Source organism: Vanacampus margaritifer, chromosome 10 (assembly GCF_051991255.1).
Source record: "Vanacampus margaritifer isolate UIUO_Vmar chromosome 10, RoL_Vmar_1.0, whole genome shotgun sequence".
Taxonomy (NCBI): domain Eukaryota; kingdom Metazoa; phylum Chordata; class Actinopteri; order Syngnathiformes; family Syngnathidae; genus Vanacampus; species Vanacampus margaritifer.
The window spans coordinates 8,122,714-8,144,638 of NC_135441.1; the positions used below are offsets into that span (position 1 = coordinate 8,122,714).

General features: G+C 37.4%; 1 protein-coding gene and 1 long non-coding RNA gene across 9 annotated transcripts in view; one reads left to right on the top strand and one right to left on the bottom strand.

The window, feature by feature from the left end:
* The first annotated feature begins 1,810 nt into the window (after window positions 1–1,810).
* Window positions 1,811–21,925, top strand: part of tenm2a (teneurin transmembrane protein 2a) — a 266,084-nt gene continuing 245,969 nt past the window's right edge. For 4 of the 8 annotated variants that reach the window (XM_077577335.1, XM_077577336.1, XM_077577337.1 and 1 more), the window contains exon 1: window positions 1,812–2,259. The gene's annotated coding sequence lies outside the window, so the exon portion shown is untranslated. Of the gene's footprint in view, window positions 2,260–21,925 lie in introns of all 8 variants that reach the window. The other 4 variants (XM_077577342.1, XM_077577340.1, XM_077577341.1 and 1 more) reach the window with 2 other exon arrangements.
* LOC144058800 (uncharacterized) lies at window positions 13,612–15,641 on the bottom strand. The gene is made up of 4 exons (XR_013295486.1): window positions 15,561–15,641; window positions 15,241–15,453; window positions 14,174–14,269; window positions 13,612–14,082 (listed from the first exon to the last, which is right to left on the bottom strand). It is a non-coding gene; the product is annotated as an uncharacterized LOC144058800 (long non-coding RNA).

The window sequence follows — 21,925 nt, forward strand, 5'->3', positions numbered from 1 at the left end:
TTGTCATCATCCCACGTCTCTTATATACATACATTAAGCTTCTCCGTAAACCTCCTCCGCCCTTCGGCCGTTAAAGTGCTTAACTAGCGATGATTTCGCCCGCTAACTTTCTTTGTGTATGGTGTTTCTATACAGTCCACCATGTCTTCTGACACACAGCCACCCGCGCATGCGCTAAAAATGTCAACAAAGGATCCTCCCATAGCAAAGATGGTAATAATGGTACTCAACCCATGATGAAAATAATGCTATAACCACTGTTGCCACCCTCCCTGCCCACTATAGATTATGACCTGCCACTTACTTTCACCAGTACAAAATCAGAATTATCCATCCATCCATTTTCTGAACCGCTTATTAGTTGAGGCTGCAAGTAAACAAGTAAATTTGGTGTTGAATGTGATACACTTATCGATCCTTTGAAGCAAGTTCACAATGACAGCTGTTCAATAGAGGGCACTACCCTACACACATGGTCCTCATAATATTACTTTTCTTGAAGACAAAAAACTGACTGAAAATATTAATAGTAAAATACAAATATTTTGAAATATAAGTGTACCTATTTTTTGTTGAGCAGAAATTCAGTTTTTGTTTGTCACATTTGACATCTGGGGCACAGAAATCTTTTCCCCATTGAATCATGTGAAAAGTCTAATATGCACAGTAGCTCCCTTTGCAATGCAAGAAATATGACCAACTCAAGATTACACAACTTTCCAACGCCCTATAGATCCCAAAACTTCACTGCCAACTGAGACCTTGGTCTCCATAGATCTAGCCTTTAAAAGGCAAAATTCAGGCAAAACAACGGGAGACATAATTTTTTGATAAGCCCTGCAGGAGTACTGCAGGAGCTATGTGAAAAACAGAGCCAATGGTAAGCGAGGAAATTAGCATATATGTTCCTAGCTGCTATTGGTTGTAGCCTACTTTCCATTGAACCAAGCTAACGTTAGCATTATAATTACATACTCTCTCATTCAGTTTCGCTCTCACACCCACACGCACACACACTCTATATTAAGAACAATCCGAAATGGTGTTGGTATCTACCAGGGGAGGCCCCTCTCGGTCTCTGTATGCTATTCCCGCTGGGGTAGGATCCAGCACCCCCCCCCCCCCCCCCCCCCGACCCAAGTGAGGATTAAGTGGTATAGAGAATGTCTGGAGGGATGGATGTTATAGTCAGCAGAAGGTCTAAACTGCACTGCATCACTCTGAGAAGTGTTTTCTAATACAGTAACAGTATTATTTTTTTTGCCTTATGTGATATGCCAGGGAACAACTGCAACTACAGTATTAGAAAAAGTATGTTAGAAAGTACAAAATAGCTGTGAAAGAAAGGGTGTCAATCAAAAACAACAACAACAACCCACATCTCATTAGATTGTGCAGGTGTATACAATGAAGTGACGAGTTTATTTATTATTTATTATTATTATTATTTTTTAAATCTCACCTCACACCTAAACTTGTTTTCATTCAATGCGAATTGAATGGGAAATATATTGATAATGATTAAGATAATTCAACTAGATTGTAAATAGATTTCTATATTAATATTGTATTCCGTTATATTATGACAAAGCAATAACATAACTTAAATTTTAAACGACGTTGTTTTTTTGTGTGTAAATAGACACTCCCAGTTGTTAGTTGAAGGAAGATCAAATCGTGGTTTGCATGCTTAAGTCCATCAGAATAACACAGCAACCTAAATTGAATCGTTTCAATTGCACATGCCCGCTTTCTTGCAAGGATGCTGCTGCACAACAGTACACGGTGGATTAACGCTTGTCGCCTGATAATAATGACCACTGGCTCGACCGTGAACGCGCGCTCCCGAGCACGGTCATTGCCGTTTGTTGATGTCTCCTCACAGTATGTCCGACAGCGTGTCTGACTCGTTCTCTTTAGCGGAGACTCGACGTTTGCACACTGCTGCGTGTGGCAGCTGTGTGGCTACCTCGTAAAGTTAGCTTTCTCTTTTTTTCTCTTCCTACTACCTGCTTTGACACCGGATGGATTGCTCCGTTTGAGTCCCGCGTATGCTAAGATGTTGCGCGTGAGGTTTTTTGGCCACCTTCTACCGCAGCTTGTCCGCATACTGTAGCGCCTTATTAGGATCAGCAAGGCAAGAAAAGTATGCACTAAAATACACGTGTTAAACAGTTTTTGTTGGGCTCCAAGAAAAGAAAAGTTGCAAATCGAAGAAGGAGGATTATGCGCTGAACGGTGCACCTCTCTGGAAAACAGGTACGTGATGTTTTAAAATATAGCAAAGACGCTTACGGCGATTGCTTGTGTTCATCTGTGGATGCTCGTAGCTCATGCGATGCGCGGATGCGTTCTTGTGTCAAAGAGCGTGGGTAGAGCAGCGCAGTGTCATGACATTGAGGTGCCTTTCATGGAATAATATTCACGGTCATGAGTGGGGAGACTGCACTTGGCTGACAATGGCCCAACCGTACGTGATGCTTTTGCTTGTATGCGCTGCTGCTCTGTGTGTGCCGTTTTTCTTGAGTAGAGGTATTTTTTTAAGGCAGGTATACACGAGGCTGCAAACATGCACGAGTGCCATCACGAGCGCCGTACTGTACAAAATACCATCAAATAAGTAAAGAAAAAAAAACAAGTATTTTAATCACAGACATCCTGACTGTGTATTAATAGTCTAATGTATTTAAAGGTCAATCATAATGTAAAAGGCATCCTCATCTCTCTCAGTGCCTGCACCCAATAAAGATGCTATTGTGTCATTCTGACATATAAACCAGTGGGCTTTGATTTGATGCTTGTCCTGTCATTACTGGGACCCCTCACAAGCCCCCCAGCCCCAACCTGCATGAGATTCACTTTTGCGTCTCTGCATGGCCACATTTGTATTCTCATATTTGCACATGTATTTATCACTCTTTATTCTATTCTGGAAAAGCTCACAAGTTCTTCCAGTGTGCAAATATTAAGTACTAGTCTAAGCAGTCATAGGTTTTGTTCTTATAGTTTTGTCTCAAAACACCAAGTATCCATTAACGGTTCATTTTATGATTCAGACATTTGAACATTCTTGTGTGTCAACCTACATGTCCTCTAAAAAGTATGTAACCATAACAACCAATGACAACATTTTTCAAAAAGCTACATATGGGCACTGTCCATCCAGAAAAGTGGCCAAGTCATTTCATTTTAATAAATGAAATACTGTACTTCACTGAACTGAGTTTGCTTGACAGACACAGTGATCAAATATAGGGTGGCCATATTTTGATTTCCAAAAAAGAGGACATATTGCCTCGTCTCAAGATACTCAAATTTTATTCAGAGATGCCATACATTTGATTTGAACGTATTCCTCATCTGTAAACTATGGGTTGAAAATAAAACAAAAAAACATAACTCTGTTTTGACTTTTTTTTAATCTTACACGACAAATAAATGAATAATGACATACATTTGTAAGCCCAACCATTTATGCTCCAGTGATTGACCGTTAATTTTTTAAAGTTTGTTTTTCTTTTTTAATGGGGAAAGCCAGGCTCAAACCCGTGCCCTCCAGTTTAGCGACTCGGAATGCTCCCAGTGAGCTAAAGTTATGGGCTGCCGACTTAGCTCAGAACCTTATTTGAATGCTTAAAAAGTGAGGTATGTAAAATGCTGACCTACTTTTTTCTTAAAAAAACAACAGCATAATAATATATAGCAATAAAACACACACATGTAAACGCCTTTTTTTTTCCTACACCCCTTGTCATCGACTTGGGAGCAATCTGTGGTCTACCAATCGCGGCAACACGATGTACTCCACGTCTCAAATGTCACACAATAAAAACTGGATCATTTAATGAATTCATATATTAAAAAATATATAAATAAAAAAAACGGATGACCGGACAGGATGTAAAAAAGTGGATATTTCCGGGCAAAAGAGGACATTTGGTCACTCTACCAAATACCACACTCCAATAGTTGTTTTTCTCTTAGTAGTCAATCCAAAGCAACCAAAATGTATATAATGTGCTTTTAGAGCAGATTTAATTCAAGCCGTAGTTAAGTACCTACGTAGCACCCAAAACTTGGTGATCCAATTACAGTACTGCAAATGATACTACACACTAACCCCAGACGTTTTTTGGGGGGGAGGGTAGTATGCTGTTTTTTTAGGTGATCAGTGATATATGCAGTGATCATTTTAAGTACCAAGTATATGTAAATAGACTTTTATTTTTTGAATCACCACAAACAGAACATTCACGAGCTACATTGTTAACGACATTGAAAGCTACAGCCCATCTGCAGTCTGCATTAGACCGAAGGAAGCAATTCGGTTGAGAGCGATTCATCTGATATCCTTGTTGACCTAATACGTTTGCAAGTTAAGATCACATCACAATAAAGTGTCACCATTTTCTGGTTGGACCCTCTGAAGGCCGAAAGTCCCACTCACTAGTCCAGCAGTTGTCATTAACTTATGACATGACAACACAGAGAGATGATGAGCCATCCTGCTAAGATCACAGATCTCTCGGTACCTTTGCCTCCCGCACCTTTAGCTCTTGTCAAGCAGTCATGAGTCTATGTGTTCTATCTGTGCCTCCTGTCCTTCTATCTTGAGCTTTTGACAGAGTCGTACAGTTAAAAAAGAAAGCAGAGCCTGATCACTATGCTCTTAAAACTATGTGCTGTATGCATATGACAAATATCTGTTTTTGAATGGACTATTTACTCACTTGTACTGCTCAAGCACTTGGCACTCATCATTATGTGTTTGTGTGTTTGCATATGTGTGAGCACTAATAGGAGCACACTGGACAGCACCAGGCCATGTCAACCACAAGCTCCAGACAAACCCTCAGGGTGTCCTATTTGGCACATACCCATCAACCCACCCACACACACTAAGACGTGTGCGTGCGTGTGTGTGGCTATATATATATATATATATAAACAGACAGACCTTAGAGATTTTGAATCAACGCAAGCATCAGAGCATTAGAGGTTCTCAGCGTGTGTGTCCTTATGTGCCATAAGCTTAGCTGCCTGCCATCCCCATGTTGATCAGTATTTTCTAATCCTCCTTTTAGAGACCTGCTTCTTAAAAATAACAAACAATCATGACCTAAATGATAATAAGCTTTATTCATTAACAATAGTAAATATTAACTTATTCACTCCCATTGACAGCTATATAAGTAAAAAATCAATTTGCACTGGGCTGGCAGTAAATGAGTTAAAAGCTAAACCCCTGGCAACAAAAGTGAGTACACCCCTAAGTGAAAATGTCCAAATTGTGCACAGGGAGTCCTTTTCCCTCCGCACGGTCTTGTGACTTGTAACAACGATAGGAAAAGTACTGGCATTCTTTACTTGAGTAAAAGTACAATTACTTATGTAAAAAACAACTTTGCTAAAAGTAAAAGTACTCACTCAAATAATTACTCAAGTAAAAGTAAAAAAAAGTGTTGGCTCTGAAATGTGCTTGATGAGTAGAAGTAAAAAGTATTTTTACCAGATGTTTCTTCTTTTGTCAATTGGAAAGATAAACAAGCAGGTAAACGAGCACCTGGGGAGCTAGCTAGCTAGCACCTGGGGCTAAAGCTAAACTCTGCCAGAGTTTTTACTTTCTGGACCTGGATTTGCCACCTCTGGTGTTGAGTATCACTCGCTCATGTTGCTGGTCCACTCCTCACTGACATGATTGAACCTTCTTTCATGTTGTTGACTGGCAGCATTCTTATCAAGTTCAAATTATTCTCTGTAGTGGCGGCGCACATTGCCCTCCTATTTACTAGTTGTTCTAATCGAGCCAATTGCACGTCATGTGATAATAGCGTGTCGTAGAGCCAATCATATGCTGGGATGTCGGGGCCGTGTGTAACGCTTCATATGATTGGCGGAGCCAGGAGACATTGATGGCTGGCTTTTCTTCCGGGTCAAATATTTTAATCGTTTTCATGCATTTAAAAACAAAAGCAACAACTTTGTTTTGATAGTGTATCGAGTAAAAAGTACAGATTTTCATGTTAAAATGTAACAGATAAACGTAAAAAGTAATGAACGTACTGAAAAAAACAACACAAGTACAGTAACGTTACTTCCCATGTCTGTTTGTTAGTGTTACAATGTCTCACGTGTGAATAGGGAGCAGGTGTGTAAATTGAAACGCGCCAGATAGCTGACCTGAACACACAAACTGACAATAACGACGCATACACTCAAAGACTAAATAATCAAACTAAATAAACAGATTGAGCCTGTGGAGACATTTTGTGTGAAACAATCCTGGAAGAAATGCTTGTGAATTTCTTTTGAGACCCAAATGAAATCTCCAATTCAATTTTCCAGGAATGGATTTTGCAGATTAACTTTAATACACACACTCTTTTTGACTGCACACGACTGTGCAGTTTTTAATTTACTGCTGAGAATAATTAAAGTGAATCTCTACTTCTCCCCGCCTGCTCTCACTGCCTCTATTTGGGTTACGTATGTCTACATTTTACTACAACACCTGTGAGGTTTGGACAGAGGAGCATCAATCTTTATTAGACTGAATGAGGCTGACCCTGTTGACTAAATTACTCTCACTGTGCGTGTGTTAATGTGTGTGTTTGTGTGTGTATGTGGTTAAGTGTTGAGCCCTCTTCTGACCTGGCTGACAGATGACTGCAGTGATTTCCAGGGTTCAGCAGATTAGGGGATTAGAGAGCGAGGCTTCACACAATAACCCTAATGCATAAGCACGTCAGTATACACTTTATGCACATAAATAGGCACATATCAAATAAACACACTCTTGGGACAATGTGCCTTCTTCAGGGGCTGTTTTATCCAGTGTGACATTGTGCCGTGTCTTGTATTTGGCTGCGTAGATACTTAACATTCACACGGGCAAACAGATGGAAAAGAGCATTAAAAACCTCCTGGGTCTAATTTCACTAATGCCGTTTTCACACTAGGCATGACCCACGTTGGTACTGAGAGCCCAGTTAACAGTTTGTCCTTCCAAACCGATTCAGAGCCCACTCAGAGTTAGATAATGAACCGACATAGTGGGTTGAATGTTTGTTGCACAGCCAGTGTTGTGATACTGCCAAATTACAGTCAGATGTCTCTTTTACATTTAAAAAAGGCACAATGGTGCCAATTATGACAATACATGCAGTTATAATTACTTCAACTACAGTAATTAACCCTTAATTGGTAACTTTGTTTTATGTGCCCAAAAATGTGAAATGAGATGATGACTTTACTCGATATTAGTATATCAGCCTGTTGTAACTTTTTGTAAGTATGTTAACACCTTGGTACACCGATCGGACGTCAGCCAAATCTGACCGATGCCTATCGCCTGTGGCGTTGGCACATCACGCCGGAAATACACACCACAACAAACAGGCGCCTATGCATAACTATTTAGTACCTTCTGCACATGCGAGAGAAGTACTTTGTAATGTTGGTCCATACCATCAGCGGTGGTAATCACTATCCCTCACTGTAAGAAAAACACAACCGCAAAGCTCTTTATGGGGGAGGGATATAAAAACGTAAACATGCATCGCTACCTCTATCTTTTTTTACAATTCACACTCGTATTGTGTAATGTAAAAGTAAAGCCTAACTGGTATATACAGTTGTGTCTCGATGTCTTGCCATAGTTTGGCTTTTATCACTTGATCGACATACCCTTTAACGGTAATGTAATACAATGCTGGTCTATCTTGAACCATAGTGATGAAATCATCTTATTGGTCTTCTGTCCAGACAGACATTATACGTCCACTGATCTGTGTGTGTGTATATATATATATATATATATATATATATATATATATATATATATATATATATATATATATATATATATATATATATATGTGAAAATATTTAAGACTTTTGACATTTGAGATTTTACATTTGTTAAACACAAACAAAAGGACTTCAGACATTTTACTTGCCTTAAATACATGTATACATTATATGTTTATGATGTTTACAAGAGGAAACTTGTATATATTTTTTTAAATTAAATAATTTTAACTGTAATTCAACAAAAGATGCCTCTGCCAAATCTAATAAAAGGATCTAAGGAACTGAGCGATAAAAGAAAATGGGGTCTTCAAAGCAGCCCATACCGTCAACTTGTTAAAAAATAGTGAGGACCCCACAAACCAAGCTGCAAACCAGCCCCGCCCTTATACTAAGAGCCTAAGAGCTGTAGATGTCTAATCTGTACGTCTAGGTAAAGTATATACAGTAGTCTGCTCGCGAGACGGGGAGCGGTAAGATGGCTGCCCTGTGGCTTCAATGTCTTCCATGGGCGTGTGTATGGTCTATCAGCTATCCAGTCATATTTACAGATCAGTGTATACTAGTGGTGGGACGATACAGGTAACTCACGATTCGATACCGTGACAATATGTGGCCACAATAACGATAATATAACGATACACAATAGCTGAGCCTATTCCAGCTGGCTTCGGGCAGTAGGCGGGGTACACCCTGAACCCTGCCAATCAATCCAAGGCAGTGTGAAAATGTTGGTAGAAAATATGTCAATTAAATAAAAATTAAAATATGTAAGCCAATACGTACAAAAAGGAAGTCAAGCTGGCGGTCACATCATCACTTCATAGTAAAAGCCCACCAAGGCAATTGCATTGGCATCAATGTATTATTTGGTAAAGCTTTATTTTTGAAGTTAGCCTTAGTGTAGGCGGCGTGTTACGTTGAGTATTTTTCCAGCTTCATTGACATGTCTGAATGACGGGGAAAATCCATTATGTGCTTTGCGCTGGTGTGCCGTCATAAAATATCGATACTGCTGTTAGAGTATCGATATATTTATTGCAACAGAGAGCACAACAATATATTGCAATATCGATTTTTTCCCCACCCCTAGTGTATACGCCCAAATACGTAGGGCGATGATGTGCAAAATGAGTGAAATTTTAAAGGCTTTCCATTACTTACTGTTTATCTGCATTCATTACTTCGAGTTCTTGCCCCGTGCGCTGATTCGCTAGCTAACAGCCAATCTGAGTGATCAAATGTTGAATCTACCGAAAAAAACCCAAGATGCCCTCCAATGGCTCCAACATCGCCGCTGTGATTTTATACATTAATTAGACGGCACATACCAACACCTGGACAATTAATTCCTGACGTCCCACATCAGATTGGTCTATAGAGGCCTTTAGGCTGCTTAAATAAAAAGTGTGGACATTCTTTATAGCGTAAAATGTAATCGATTCTGGATAAATTTAATGATCAGTTAAGCAACTTTAAATGATATTTTTTATGGGAATGGAATATCTTTATGTGAATTCTCAGAAGTACTATTCCAATACTAGCAGACTAGAGTAATGCTACCCATTTGTCCTATAGCAGAGCTCTTCGTTGATGTAATTTACTTTTTTTTTTATGACCGCAAACAGCACCACTGCTGGTCACAGGACTGCCGTACTTAATTGCTTTAAGATATAATTAATGCGCAATAAATTTCACAAAATACAATGTATATATGATTATCAAAGAAACAATTACATCATTCCTAGTATCTTTCCTAGGCCGCATCTATAATAGAGTCCATTTCAAGTTTAGACGTTTGTATGTTGTGGACGATTCATTCCGAGCAGTCTGCTTCACCTACATCCCTAAGCCTCTGTTGTTTTGTTGTTGTTGATTTTGATCCATTTTAAGCCCGAGGCAGGTGTTCAGTGCCTCATTGGTAACTGGAGTTGATGGCATAGATGCTATTTCATCAGCTAAATTTTGAATAACATTTAAGACTTGTGCGGCACAGACATTACATTACCCCCGAAGCATCTTATGATTTGGTACACATTGTTGTGGTAATGGAAGGAGAAATAATCTTGTGTCACAACTGGTTAACTAAGAACCCAGTGCTTTAGAGAAAAGATAGGTGCGGAGTGTGCGGAGTAAAGGTGTTGTTTATGTGGTGTTAGTTTTGAAAGGGCATGACAGTTTTGTGGTATAAGATTGTCAGAATCATCTCTTTTCTGGGTTAACAAGCTTGTCATCCATCCATTGTTGCATGTTTTGTTTAGCAGGAGTGGCCTTTGTGATACAATGTAAGACATTGCGAGGCACTGTAAATTTTGTTTTGGGAAGCTGGAAAACGTTGTGATGTCTTCAATCTAGTCGTCTCATTCCGTGATCCCGACTTGCTGTGTGGCAGTATTCTGCCTTAAGTGGCATGCTATACTGGAACCGAAGTTACTTCATCTTGTACTCACTGTGCCAGCCACAACAATCGCGCTCTCTTAAAAACAGAACAAAAATCAAAATATTCCCTTGGAAAAGGACTGATCAAAATAGACTTTTTTTCCATGAAATAATTTTTATTTTAGATGGATGGACTTTTTAATCTTAAAGAAGAAAGTTGGGACTTGAAAATGAAAATTTGACCTAAAATCACATCAAACTATGAAACAAATAATCAAAAATCTAAATTGCAAACTAGACTTCGAACTGCCCAAGTATTTGTATAGAATGAATGCTGAATTATGAAATTTTCCCCCACATTTTTTAAAAAAAATGTCTGGCTAATGCTAATTTAATGGCAAATATGTCACTCTGGCTAATACATATGTAAATCTGATTGAAATATTAATGTCTCACCTGCAAGAATGTCACCGCATGTCACTAGTGTATAGTTAATCAATTAAAAAACAAACAAGATTTGCTCGGAGTAAATTATTATTTGCAAGGGTGCGCAAATTAGTACATTTATGTACATGTGTTTTGCTCAGTGGCCTAGTGGTAGAGTGTCCGCCCTGAGACTGGGAGGTTGTGGGTTCAATCCCTGGCCGGGTCATACCAAAGACTCGAAAAATAAGACCCATTTGCCTCGCTGCTTTGCACTCAGCATTAAGGTTTGGAATTGGGGGGTTAGATCACCAAATGATTCCCGAGCGCTGCTGCTGCTCACCGTTCCCTCGGGAGATGGGTCAAATGCGGAGAATGAATTTGCCCCATTTAGGTGGGTGTGACAATCAGTGAATCTTAATCTTAAATCCTTGCATTTAATTTTTCACGCTTAAGGCATTTTTATTTAGGTTTTCTACATTACTTGAGTTTCTTTTCTTTCTTTTTTTTTCGTGGACTGTGTTTTATGTGCGTGTGCACATATGTACTTGTTCTTGGAGCCCACTTGGGTTGATTGCCGATTAACTTTGTTGAAGTAGGAAGGAGAGATAATGTGAACCATCCTGCCTGAAAAGATCCCACATTATCACTGTATTGGAATGCTGATTCTTAAAAAAGACAATCAAGACAAATTACTAAATTAATTTCAAAGTTAATAACATAATGAGTAAACAATTCCAGACATATGATTTTTTTAAAATCTGGAATGTGAGGACTGTAAGACAAATTGGTCCAGTATTTAATGTGCTTCACTGTGACTTTACATTTAAATCTGAAGTTCATGAATGCCATCTTTCTTAATGCCTCATGTTTGTAACCTTTATGAGCAACAAGCTATAAATTCCTCATATGATTTCTATAGGGTGGCTCATTATGTAGCTCAGACAACTTAATTAGTTTGTGTGTGTGTGTTCATAAAAATGTGCGGCTCATGACACCCGGTTTTCCAAAAAGTACAGCTTTCTGACAACAGTTAACATCTTGGATGACTCCGCTTCTGGATCTTGGGTGGTTTTGAAATTTAAATGATGGCACAGCAGGATGATATTAACGATGATAATTACAACTGTACGTCTGTCTGTCAACTGACTGACTGGTTTTAACTCAAGCTCCTCACATGCCTCTGGCTCTTTGTGAGCTTGCTGCAGCAGTACTTGTTAAGTAGTGTAGCGTCTCCAAAGCTACAGTATGTGCTTTCTAGCATAGGAACTCATGAATAATGTCTCAGATTTGTGCCAGGTATGTATGATGTTCGTTTTAATGGCTTAGCAATAAAGAGAAATGTCAATCATTTTTCATTTTATATGGCAGCTAGATACTATGGTATGTTGACCTTGCCTAGATACTTAAAAAAACAAATACAATTACAATATCAATCAGTCTTCTTTTTTTTGTATTATTATTATTGACAAACAATTCAATCAATTTGTTGAAGACAAACATATTAGAATGCACGCTTTCACTGTACTGTAGGTTATGTTTTGGTCTCAGTCCCGACTCACTGCATAATCTTATTGGTCCGCCATCTGCAACCTTGGTCTCACTTAGGGCTGCTTGATTATGGAAATAATAATAATCACGCTTATTTTGTCAATAATTGAAATCACGATTATTCAAATATTTATTTTCTGGTACAAAACAAGAAAATGTTTGAGCATTTAAAAATATTAAGACCAATTAAAAAAAAGGAACACTATAATCATGTAAGTTCCTTTTGGACTAAACAAAATTTATAATATCATATATTTCTAATAATATAATATAATATAATATATATATATATATATATATATATATATATATATATATATATATTTATGTTGGCGTGCAGCTTGTGCACTGTGCAGTAGGACGATCATTTATTTTTTGGTACAAAACAAGAAAATGATTAAACGTAAAAAAATATATATATATTAAGACAAATACAATTCTTTGAAACACTATCATTATGCAAGTTATTTTTGGATGAAACAAAATTTATTAAATTAGTTATTTTAAAATTTTAAAAAGGTGAAAATGTATAAACAACTCAAAAATTAGCATTAATAATCTTTTTTTACGATTATGCTGATTTTGTAATTGTTGAGTGTAATAATTGAAATTGCAATTGAATTTCGATTAATTACACAGCCCTAGTCTCACTATATTTCTAATAGTGTTGTTCCGATATTAGTATCGGGAGAGGCCCGATATACAGTATATATATATATATATATATATATATATATATATATATATATATATATATATATATATATATATTGTCCCTTGAATGTTCTCAACCCTGGGCAGTGTTTTCATGTTGGAAAAAAAAAACAACCTAGGTATCAGTACAGTATACTGCGATACTGCAAAACTGGGTATCGGAGTCGATATCGGGGGCCACAAAACGGGATCGGAACAAAACTAATTTCTAAATGTGCTTTGGAGGCAGCGTTAAAAAGCAGAATGCTGCGCAACTGAACAGGCTCAGGGCATCCATGGAGGAATCTACCCTTTTTAGCCATGAACACAACACACTGTAGCCAACCATGCATGCATATGTACACACGTTCTTCATTTGCAATTTCAAATTACAGCAGCCATGCCAGTTATTGTATGCAATCTCTCGCTCTACCTTCATTCATGGGATCATTCAGTTCCCTTCTGCATTCAATGGAATTACCACAAAGTCTTTGGCAGCCATTGAATTTAGAAAATGTAGTGTGCTTCCCATGCTTCGGTTACATGTACTCACTCCTTCTCTCTGCCTGCTTTTCTAAGCAGACATGCCGAGTTACAGTCTAAAATGGCCTTGTGAAAGAGGGCGAGAGTTAAGATGGCATCCCCTGAGACTTTTCAGAAAAGTAATTTAATAAACTGTGATATTTTCCCGCTCCGCAAGGGAAAGAGAATAAGCTCAGAAACGTAATGAAACTTGGCTGTTGAATTTTTATTAAAGAATCAATTTCCTGCACTTGAACATAGCCGAGAGAACAGACATTTTATTTCTGCCTGAATTGCAACATGTACATTACTGTCGTGGCAGGAAGGTGTAAAAGCTTCATCAATAGAAGGGGAGTGTCCACTGAATTTACCTGCCCTTCAACATTGATGTAGCAGACGGAAATACAGAACAGGATACAGTATGTTACCGTCAGCGCAGTTACTGCTGCGGAATTGAAATAGTGAAAAAATAAAAGTATGCCTCTCTGATTTATAACGTGGACAAACAAACAGCTTTAGTCTAATACACAAATGCAGCTACTGTATGTTGTTGTTGTTTTTTTCTTTCAGATGGAACATAAATAAATGTTTATAAAACATGTAAATTTTCTTAACCAGACTAACATTCTTTACTAGGAGCACAATAGCTCCTATTTTAAGTTTTTTGGAGTGCCAGAAGAAAAGGGCCACACACGATACATTGATCTGAAAAACAAATATTTACATTTCCCTCCATTTTCATTTCACATTTTTTTAATGTCTGCATAGGGCTCAGGTAACGATCGTCGCGGCTCACCTTTTTTCTGGGTTTGATATGTGAGGTTTGCAAGCTGAGCCCTTCGGCATTGTGATGTCATTTCCAGTCAACGGGATTTGGCAAAATGGCCGCCTCCTGAGATGGATAAAAGCAGGTGGATTTTGCTGCTAATGGTCAAAATCACAATGCAGTGTTAAGACTAGTGAGGGCGCATAGAACATATTATTGTAAAGATATATATATTTTTTTTACTTTACGCCCCCTTAAATTTAAACCACTTTAGTAAATGTATGTAAATACAAAAAAACATCAACAAAAATTATTTTTTGAAACAATGTGTAATAATTAATAGCTTCTTCAGCAACCACTTGAGTAGACCTGGGCTTGTTAATTTCAATGATAATGGGACACACTATTCAAGTATTCATAATATTTGAATATTCAATGATTTAGGCAAATGAGGAAAAATAGGGCTTAATACATACAGAATAGACTTACTGTTAGACCAGAAACATTTAGACAATGGCAATATTCGAAACAATTTGTCTTTCACAACAATGGATCCCGGCTGGGAGGGAGTTGACAAGGACATAGGGAACAATTAGAAAAGCCCAGAAGCTAAGACTAAGATCTAATGTCACACAATTACTTTTATGAACTTGTTTGGTATTTCATTTAATGGTCGATTGTGTTGGCCCCAAGCAAGTCAAATGCTTTTGACTGCAATTACTGTCCTTATTGTCACTGTCGTGACCTAAAGTTTCACTTGACATATTGACATTGAATTGTTAAATGGGCTATTAAAGTAACACAATTTTATTGAACTATTTTTGCTTTACAAGGAAGAATTTTCAAGGTATAGATGCTACAGCACAAATGCGTACCCAATTAAAAATGATGTACCGTATGGTCTTACGGTTACTATGCCTACTTGAGCACTAATCTTTAACGAATTTCTTAGAAACGAGCTGCGTTTTTTTTTTTTGATCCTGTCAAAGACCTCGAACTGTACATTTGATAGATCATTTAAATCAACTCCCACATGCTAATTACCTTGATTTGCTACCTTTCACATACTGTATCAATCAAAGAATTTGTTTGTTCACCGTGGTAATAGAATGACACTCCTTTTACGCTGACTTCCCGGCGACGTGTGGCAGCAACAGAGCGAGGGGGGTCAGGTGATGATTTATGACCAAGATGCTGCATTCTAGCACAGGATGATTAATCTCTTCTGGGAACACTTCGGGAGTACAAGTTTAACCTACCTCGGCCTTGCGCACACACAAAGGCAAACACGCATACGCACACACACATGCCTAAGAAGGACATAAACACAGGGGCAGAGTGCATGTAGTTGCTTTTAAATGCAATTTGTGTATTTGTGTGCAATCCTTCCTGCACGTTTCCCCCCCCCTCCTCGTACCTTGTTCCTGCTCTCCGCTTTTTCTATCCTCGGTGACCTCACTTGTGCAATGTCTCACATTCACCTCCCCTCGTCTTTCGCTTTGTCCATTCATCATAGTCACAGATGCTCACACACAAAGAGGTACGAAAGTACGAGGGGGATGAAAGAGAAAGACGCTCTGTAAGGCCACTTGGCTGCGGTACGAGTAAGCAGAAGGCTATAGGATTAGTGCAGCTAGGTGTAAAGAGCTTTAATGTCTTAAAAGGCACAGGGGAAAACAGGAACTTCCTCCATATGTTTGCAACAGCTGCAACAGACTATTCATCTATCTTTCTGTCTGTGGAGAGTATATTGATGTGTTCAATCAGTTCACAGCTCAACTGGCAGTATGGACGGCGAGTACCGATACCAGGTATCAATATTGGGCCGATAAACGGTTTTATTTCAGGATACCAGTTTTGGACACCGTCATGTGGCACTTTTACGATCAGGAAGTACAAATGAGAAGAATAGACAATTACCATTGATTTCATGTGATTTTAAGGTAAAATTGGGATTTGGGATGTATAGATATTTTTTTTAACTTATCTGTCTGTCTAAATTGTTATCGAACATCCCTTCGTTGCAAGTGATGTTACCAATGACAATGTTATGCATTAATACTAACTAGGGATGGGCGAGTACTGATACCAGGTCTCAGTATTGGTGCCGATACCAGCCTTGTTTTAAGGACTCGGTTAGGTGTGTCCCGATGCAACTTTTTTACTTCCAATACGATACAGATTTTGCAGCTAGATTATTGTCCGATATCAGTCAATATTATATAAGCAGGAATGATAAATGCTTTTATTGATTTGTTAGTATTAGGGCTGGGTATGGATTCTAATTTCCTCAATTGATTCAATTTTGATTTGCAAGAGTTAAGTTCAATTTGATTTACATTTTTTCCGATTCAATAGACGTCAATTCAATTAAATATTGGTTAATTATGGAACATCAATTCTTGTCAAATATCAAGGACATGATACAAACTCTACAAACATTAAATTCCAAATAAAATTTTAAAGAGGCAGTAACTGGTTAAATTATTTAGTTTATTAATTAATGAAAGTAACATGTGTTACACTTAAGTGTTGCACAAACATTGACATAAGCAAGGATGAGATGAAAATATTTTTATAATTCTAATTTCAATGATTGTAAATACTAATTAAAAATATTCTGAATTGTCTTAAAGTGCAGGTCTTTCATAAATGTAAGAAAATACTTTTAAATTAATGTGAACAGTAAATTTCAAGAAAACAGTAAGATACAAAAAAAAACTATTATCTTATGAATTTGTGGGGAAAAGATTAAAATGTTTGATTAATGGTTTTATGAATCGATATCAGGCTCGAAAAGGAAAATCAATTCGATATTGATCATTCCATTTTTTTAACCCCAGCCCTAGTTAGTATGAAATGTTAGAAGATACTTGATAAAGTTATACTATTCGAACAAAGAACAAAGCAACAATAGGTGTGAGAAAATAGGACCTCTTTATTCCCGATTTTTCGGATACATAGAACTGCTTGTATATGAGTGCTAATATTGGACATTTTGGATGTAGACCAACATCAATATCAAATTGGGACACCCCTAGTATCGGTTCTGATATGGTGGCTGATAGCAGTATCAGCTGCCCTCTTATGGCCGTTTGACCATTAGGAACCAGAAATTAGAAGAATAGAAAAATGTCATTAATTTCATGTAATTATAAGGAACATTGCTACTGTATATTTAGGTCTTTCTTTAAAATTATTAGTCATTGTTTTTTGGGAGAATTTTATGTACTAGCGGTATCGGTATTTGGTATCGTATCGATGATTACTTTAAAGTACTTGTACTGGTATCGGTCTGGAAAAAAAAGTATTGAAAATCCCTAATGCTAACACAATGCAACATTGGGTCAGGATGTCATGGAATCCCTGTGAAGTAGCGAGGCAACATAAAGTAAGCCGTAATATGATCCTTTGTGGAAGTGACTTCATGTCAGGCAACCCCATTCATGCTCATGGTCACCTAGCCTGCACAAAAGGAAAATATTCCACAAATCATGGCGAATCATCCTAATCTCACCTAACACGCACAAACAACAAACAAAAGCTCACCGTGAAGGACCTCATCATTCACACTTGATGCTTACAGAGCCATACATTAATATGTCCTGTGAGTATAAGTGATATTTATATGTTTTGGCCAACCACGCTTTAAGTTAGTTCCCCAGCTTCCAGTTGTGACTACGCGTCATCCCGCTTTAAGATTGCTTTTTTTGTGTCTTTGGCACTGCGGATAAAAGCTTACGTCACGACTGTGTGTGCATTTGTTTACGTCAGCGAAGTGTGTAATTTTGTTAGTCTACCCCACTGCCTTTGTTACATCATCATCATTGCGCTGATTGAAAATTAGGATTGCTGGAAAGGTCTTCAATGTGTGTGATTGCAGCTGTGAAGTCATCCGGCTTTGAAACGTTCCTTTGTATGGACGGGTTTGATGTTGACTTTGAGGATGTGGGATTGTCCTGTGCTTGGTTCAAGGATTATTCACAATTCTAATTCCTTTGAAGGAAAAACACACTTCTGATTTAAATAATTTCTGCTTTCCATTTATCGAGCATCGGTTTCGCAGCTTTTCTTCAGGGACATTGCACTCAATGTATTGAACTAGCATCCATGCCCAATTTAAATAGAATAATAAGCATACACTGTTTTAAATGCCAAAGATACAGAACACTGACACTACCTTCTTTAATGAATTGGGTAAATCCCCTGCTGATTAATTGGTTAAACATTGAATATACAATCTGTTTTACATTCTGGCTAATGAGTTATTTTGTAAACATAGACAAAAAATGTTGACAAAACACTGAGTCAAATCACATGCTGTCCATGTTAGATGCTATTTGTCAAAACAATAACAAAAGATCAGCATTAGAAAAGTGCTGGTGCAAAAATACCCCTTTATCCCTGTTTGCTTAGTCTTTATCATACAGCAAATGCTCAAGCCATATGCTATTTTTTTTGTGGATTTTGTTTCGGGGATTTTCATGGATTTAGCATGTGAGGGCACACCAGCAAAAACACTTAAACAGCCTTCTGTGTTTATGTTTAAATCCAGTGGTAGTTTCAAGCAAAATGAGAACAGGGGGAACTACAGGGGGACAAATGGTGAAAAACTCTGATTTCATTTAGCATCATTTAAACATAACTTTAACATACGTATACACATTTGAGGTCGTTTGAAGTCTTTAAATTATCCATAGGTGTGAATGTAAGTGTTAATTGTCCAAGTGTCCTGGGATTGACGGGTGAACAAATGAGTGTGTGTGAATGTGTGTGTACAGGATATACATATGTGAGTGGTGATTGCCCGATAAGGTTTTTTCAAGGCAGATACCGATTGCTAGTAGAAAAGGAGACCAATAACCAATATTTCAAGCCGATATTCATTTGCAGTAAAAGATAAAATATTAGCAAAAAAACTTGTCCTTTTAATTTTAAATATATAAAGAATCGACAGCTTTGTTAAAAAAAAATCTAACAAAAATTGAAGAGAGCTTCCAGAGTCATCATGTGTTAAGTTTTCTACTGTAAATAAAGTTTTCCAAAATTTCAACATAATTTTTGGTTTTATTTAAAAAAATAAAAAAGCGTAGGGAGTTCTCAGTGTCAGCATCATTTTTTAAAAATATAAAATGGAAATTTGAATAAATCCATAAATGAAAAGTTCTCTGTATCTCACTGAGCAACAAATGCATGTGAATGTAAGCTAATTTGTTTTTTTTTGTCAGGGTTCGTAAAAGGTTTCAAAAGATCTTCACAGACATAAAAAAATGGTCTGAATATGTTAAAAATGTCTGCAACAAGTAAAGACTGCCTGTGAACATCTTACAAATCCTGATGAAAAATTCGCTCTGTTCACAAGCATTCATTGCTCAGTGAGATGCCAGCTTTATCTGCCTTTGGATTAGTAAAAAGGCAGATGCCGATATTTGTCAAAACACCAAATATCGGAAGCGATAATCGGCCCGGCCGATAATCGGTCTATCCCTATATGTGGGTAAAGAAAGATTGCATTCAGAAGGATTAAGTCCATGCCACAAAGTCTGATTCTGATGCTTTCAAACTCTGCATTTTATACCTCGGACTTCACCCACACTGAGTTGACTACATTGACAATCTACACCATTATTTGGCTTAAGAATTGGGACTGATGACCACATCAAATAAATGAAAACAGTACAAAATATGTAAATCGTCCCTTAAATATGGAGTAATAAGAATTTTTGTAAATGTCTTGGTAAAATGTACAAGATTCAGACTGAGCAGAGAGCCCAACCAGCCCAACCCTGATTAGTTGATTCATTGTTTGTGTGCTATGTCTCTATATTCCATACTATTTAGCAATGTGCATTTATAGGGTAATTTGTTCCTTTCAATTATACCATGTTTACTTGGAGAGTGGTTTCTACAAATAAATTATTTTTGTATTGTATTGTAAGTATTCTTCTTTTGACTCTCCGTACTCATTCCCTTTCTTAATAAACTGGCAAATCAAAACAATCGCGTAGATCACGAAGGATCAGTAAATCTAATTTTTATTCTATTCAGACTTGTTTTTGGTCCACAGTGAGGATTATGGTGGGTCAACTAAATTGTTTGAATCTACCCCGCAGCTCTTTGATATCATGGGTGATCTATTTGTGTCCTAAGCTGGTAATAGCTGGGAGGAATCAGGGGAACAAAAACGGGGGTGCTTTTAGCATAGTGATTTCGTTTTTTTATTATTTGGGAGGGGGAGTCATAAAATTGGGATTTTGTCTTTTCTTTCTTCATATTTTGTCATCCTGAGATCCCATCTTTGCTTAGCCATATTGGGCAATGACAATCCTTTCACTTATTTCCAAGCGAGAGCTGTTCTGGTGTTACCAGTGAATGTCATAAAAGAGCATTTGGTACCATTGGAAAGTGGATCTCACACCGGGTAAGCTCAACTAAAGAAATAGAAGCTCAGTGGGTGAGAGTTCTTTTGAGAGCAGAGAAACTGGGTTTTTTATTTCAGTCACAGCACTGGAACATCTGTGATAACAATGTGCCCCAAACCCAATTCACCCTCATTTTTTCCCCTCTCTTTTAATGTTCCCCACAGTTGTCTGACAAATACTCTTACAAAATGTAATTGTAATTGTTGGCATTTCCGTCTTAATAGTTCAGCTTTTCCTGTGCACAGTAAAGAAGACGCTGAAGCTCATTTGCATAATCACACATTTCAAGACGGCGGAGCGAGAACCATTTTCGAAACCTCTTCCCTGACAACTCAGAACCTTTCATGACAATCAGTCAATTCTATAATAAGCAATTAACACACCATGAACTCATCACACCAAGTCAGTTGTAAGATGTTGGTAAAGCAAGTGAAAAATGACTTAGTTAAGTTTCTTTCTTGGTAACCGCTTTTCTTGGCAAAATGTAGTTGATAAAGGAAGGAATATGCAGGCGGATGCTTCCAGCTTTCAGAGCACCAAACATCTCCCCAGAGAATATGCTAAAAGCGGTTATGCGGAGCATTGTTGCATAAATGTTTTAGAATCAATATGCTTTAATATAAGGGAAACCCACTTGGCATCTGAAATGCTGCAGTCCACATGAAAATAAACAAGTCTGTAAAAAGACTTATTAAATGCTCTTTATTGCAGCTTACTGAAAGTGACACAAACCATTTTTTTTAATGGAATGCAATCAATAAAGCTTTATTATCGAAGGTACCCTAACAGGGAGTTTCGGAGATCACTTTCTCAAATTGTATGTTTGTAAGCAGATAGAGTGTATGTATGTATACAGTGATTTTTGCATGCAGTGGACTGACAAAAGGACAGTATAAAATTTAAGAAAACCTATGGTAAAATAAGAAAATGATGACTTCAAATAAGCAAAATTATCTGTCAACAGAGCAAGAAAATTTGACTTAAATGTACCCATAAGATTTGTAAAAATAAGAAAATAATACTAGGCCTATATCAACCACAGCAGTCTTGTAAATAATATTTTTAGACTAAAAAGAAGAAATATTCACTTGTTTCAAGCTGTAGTCTAATATATTGAACTATTTACTTAAAATACATAATTATGCATTTGGCCAACGTAGCCCATTTTTTTTTACACTGCATTTAGTATGAGCCAGCCAGGAATTGAACCCACAACCTCACAGTCTGCGGTTAGACACTCTACCACTAGACCACTGAGCTGGTAGGTTACTGCAAAAAAATGTGCTTAGTAAATATAATGAAACGAACCACGAGCTATATTGCACTTTTGTCTGATTGTATTCATACTTGGATTTTTACC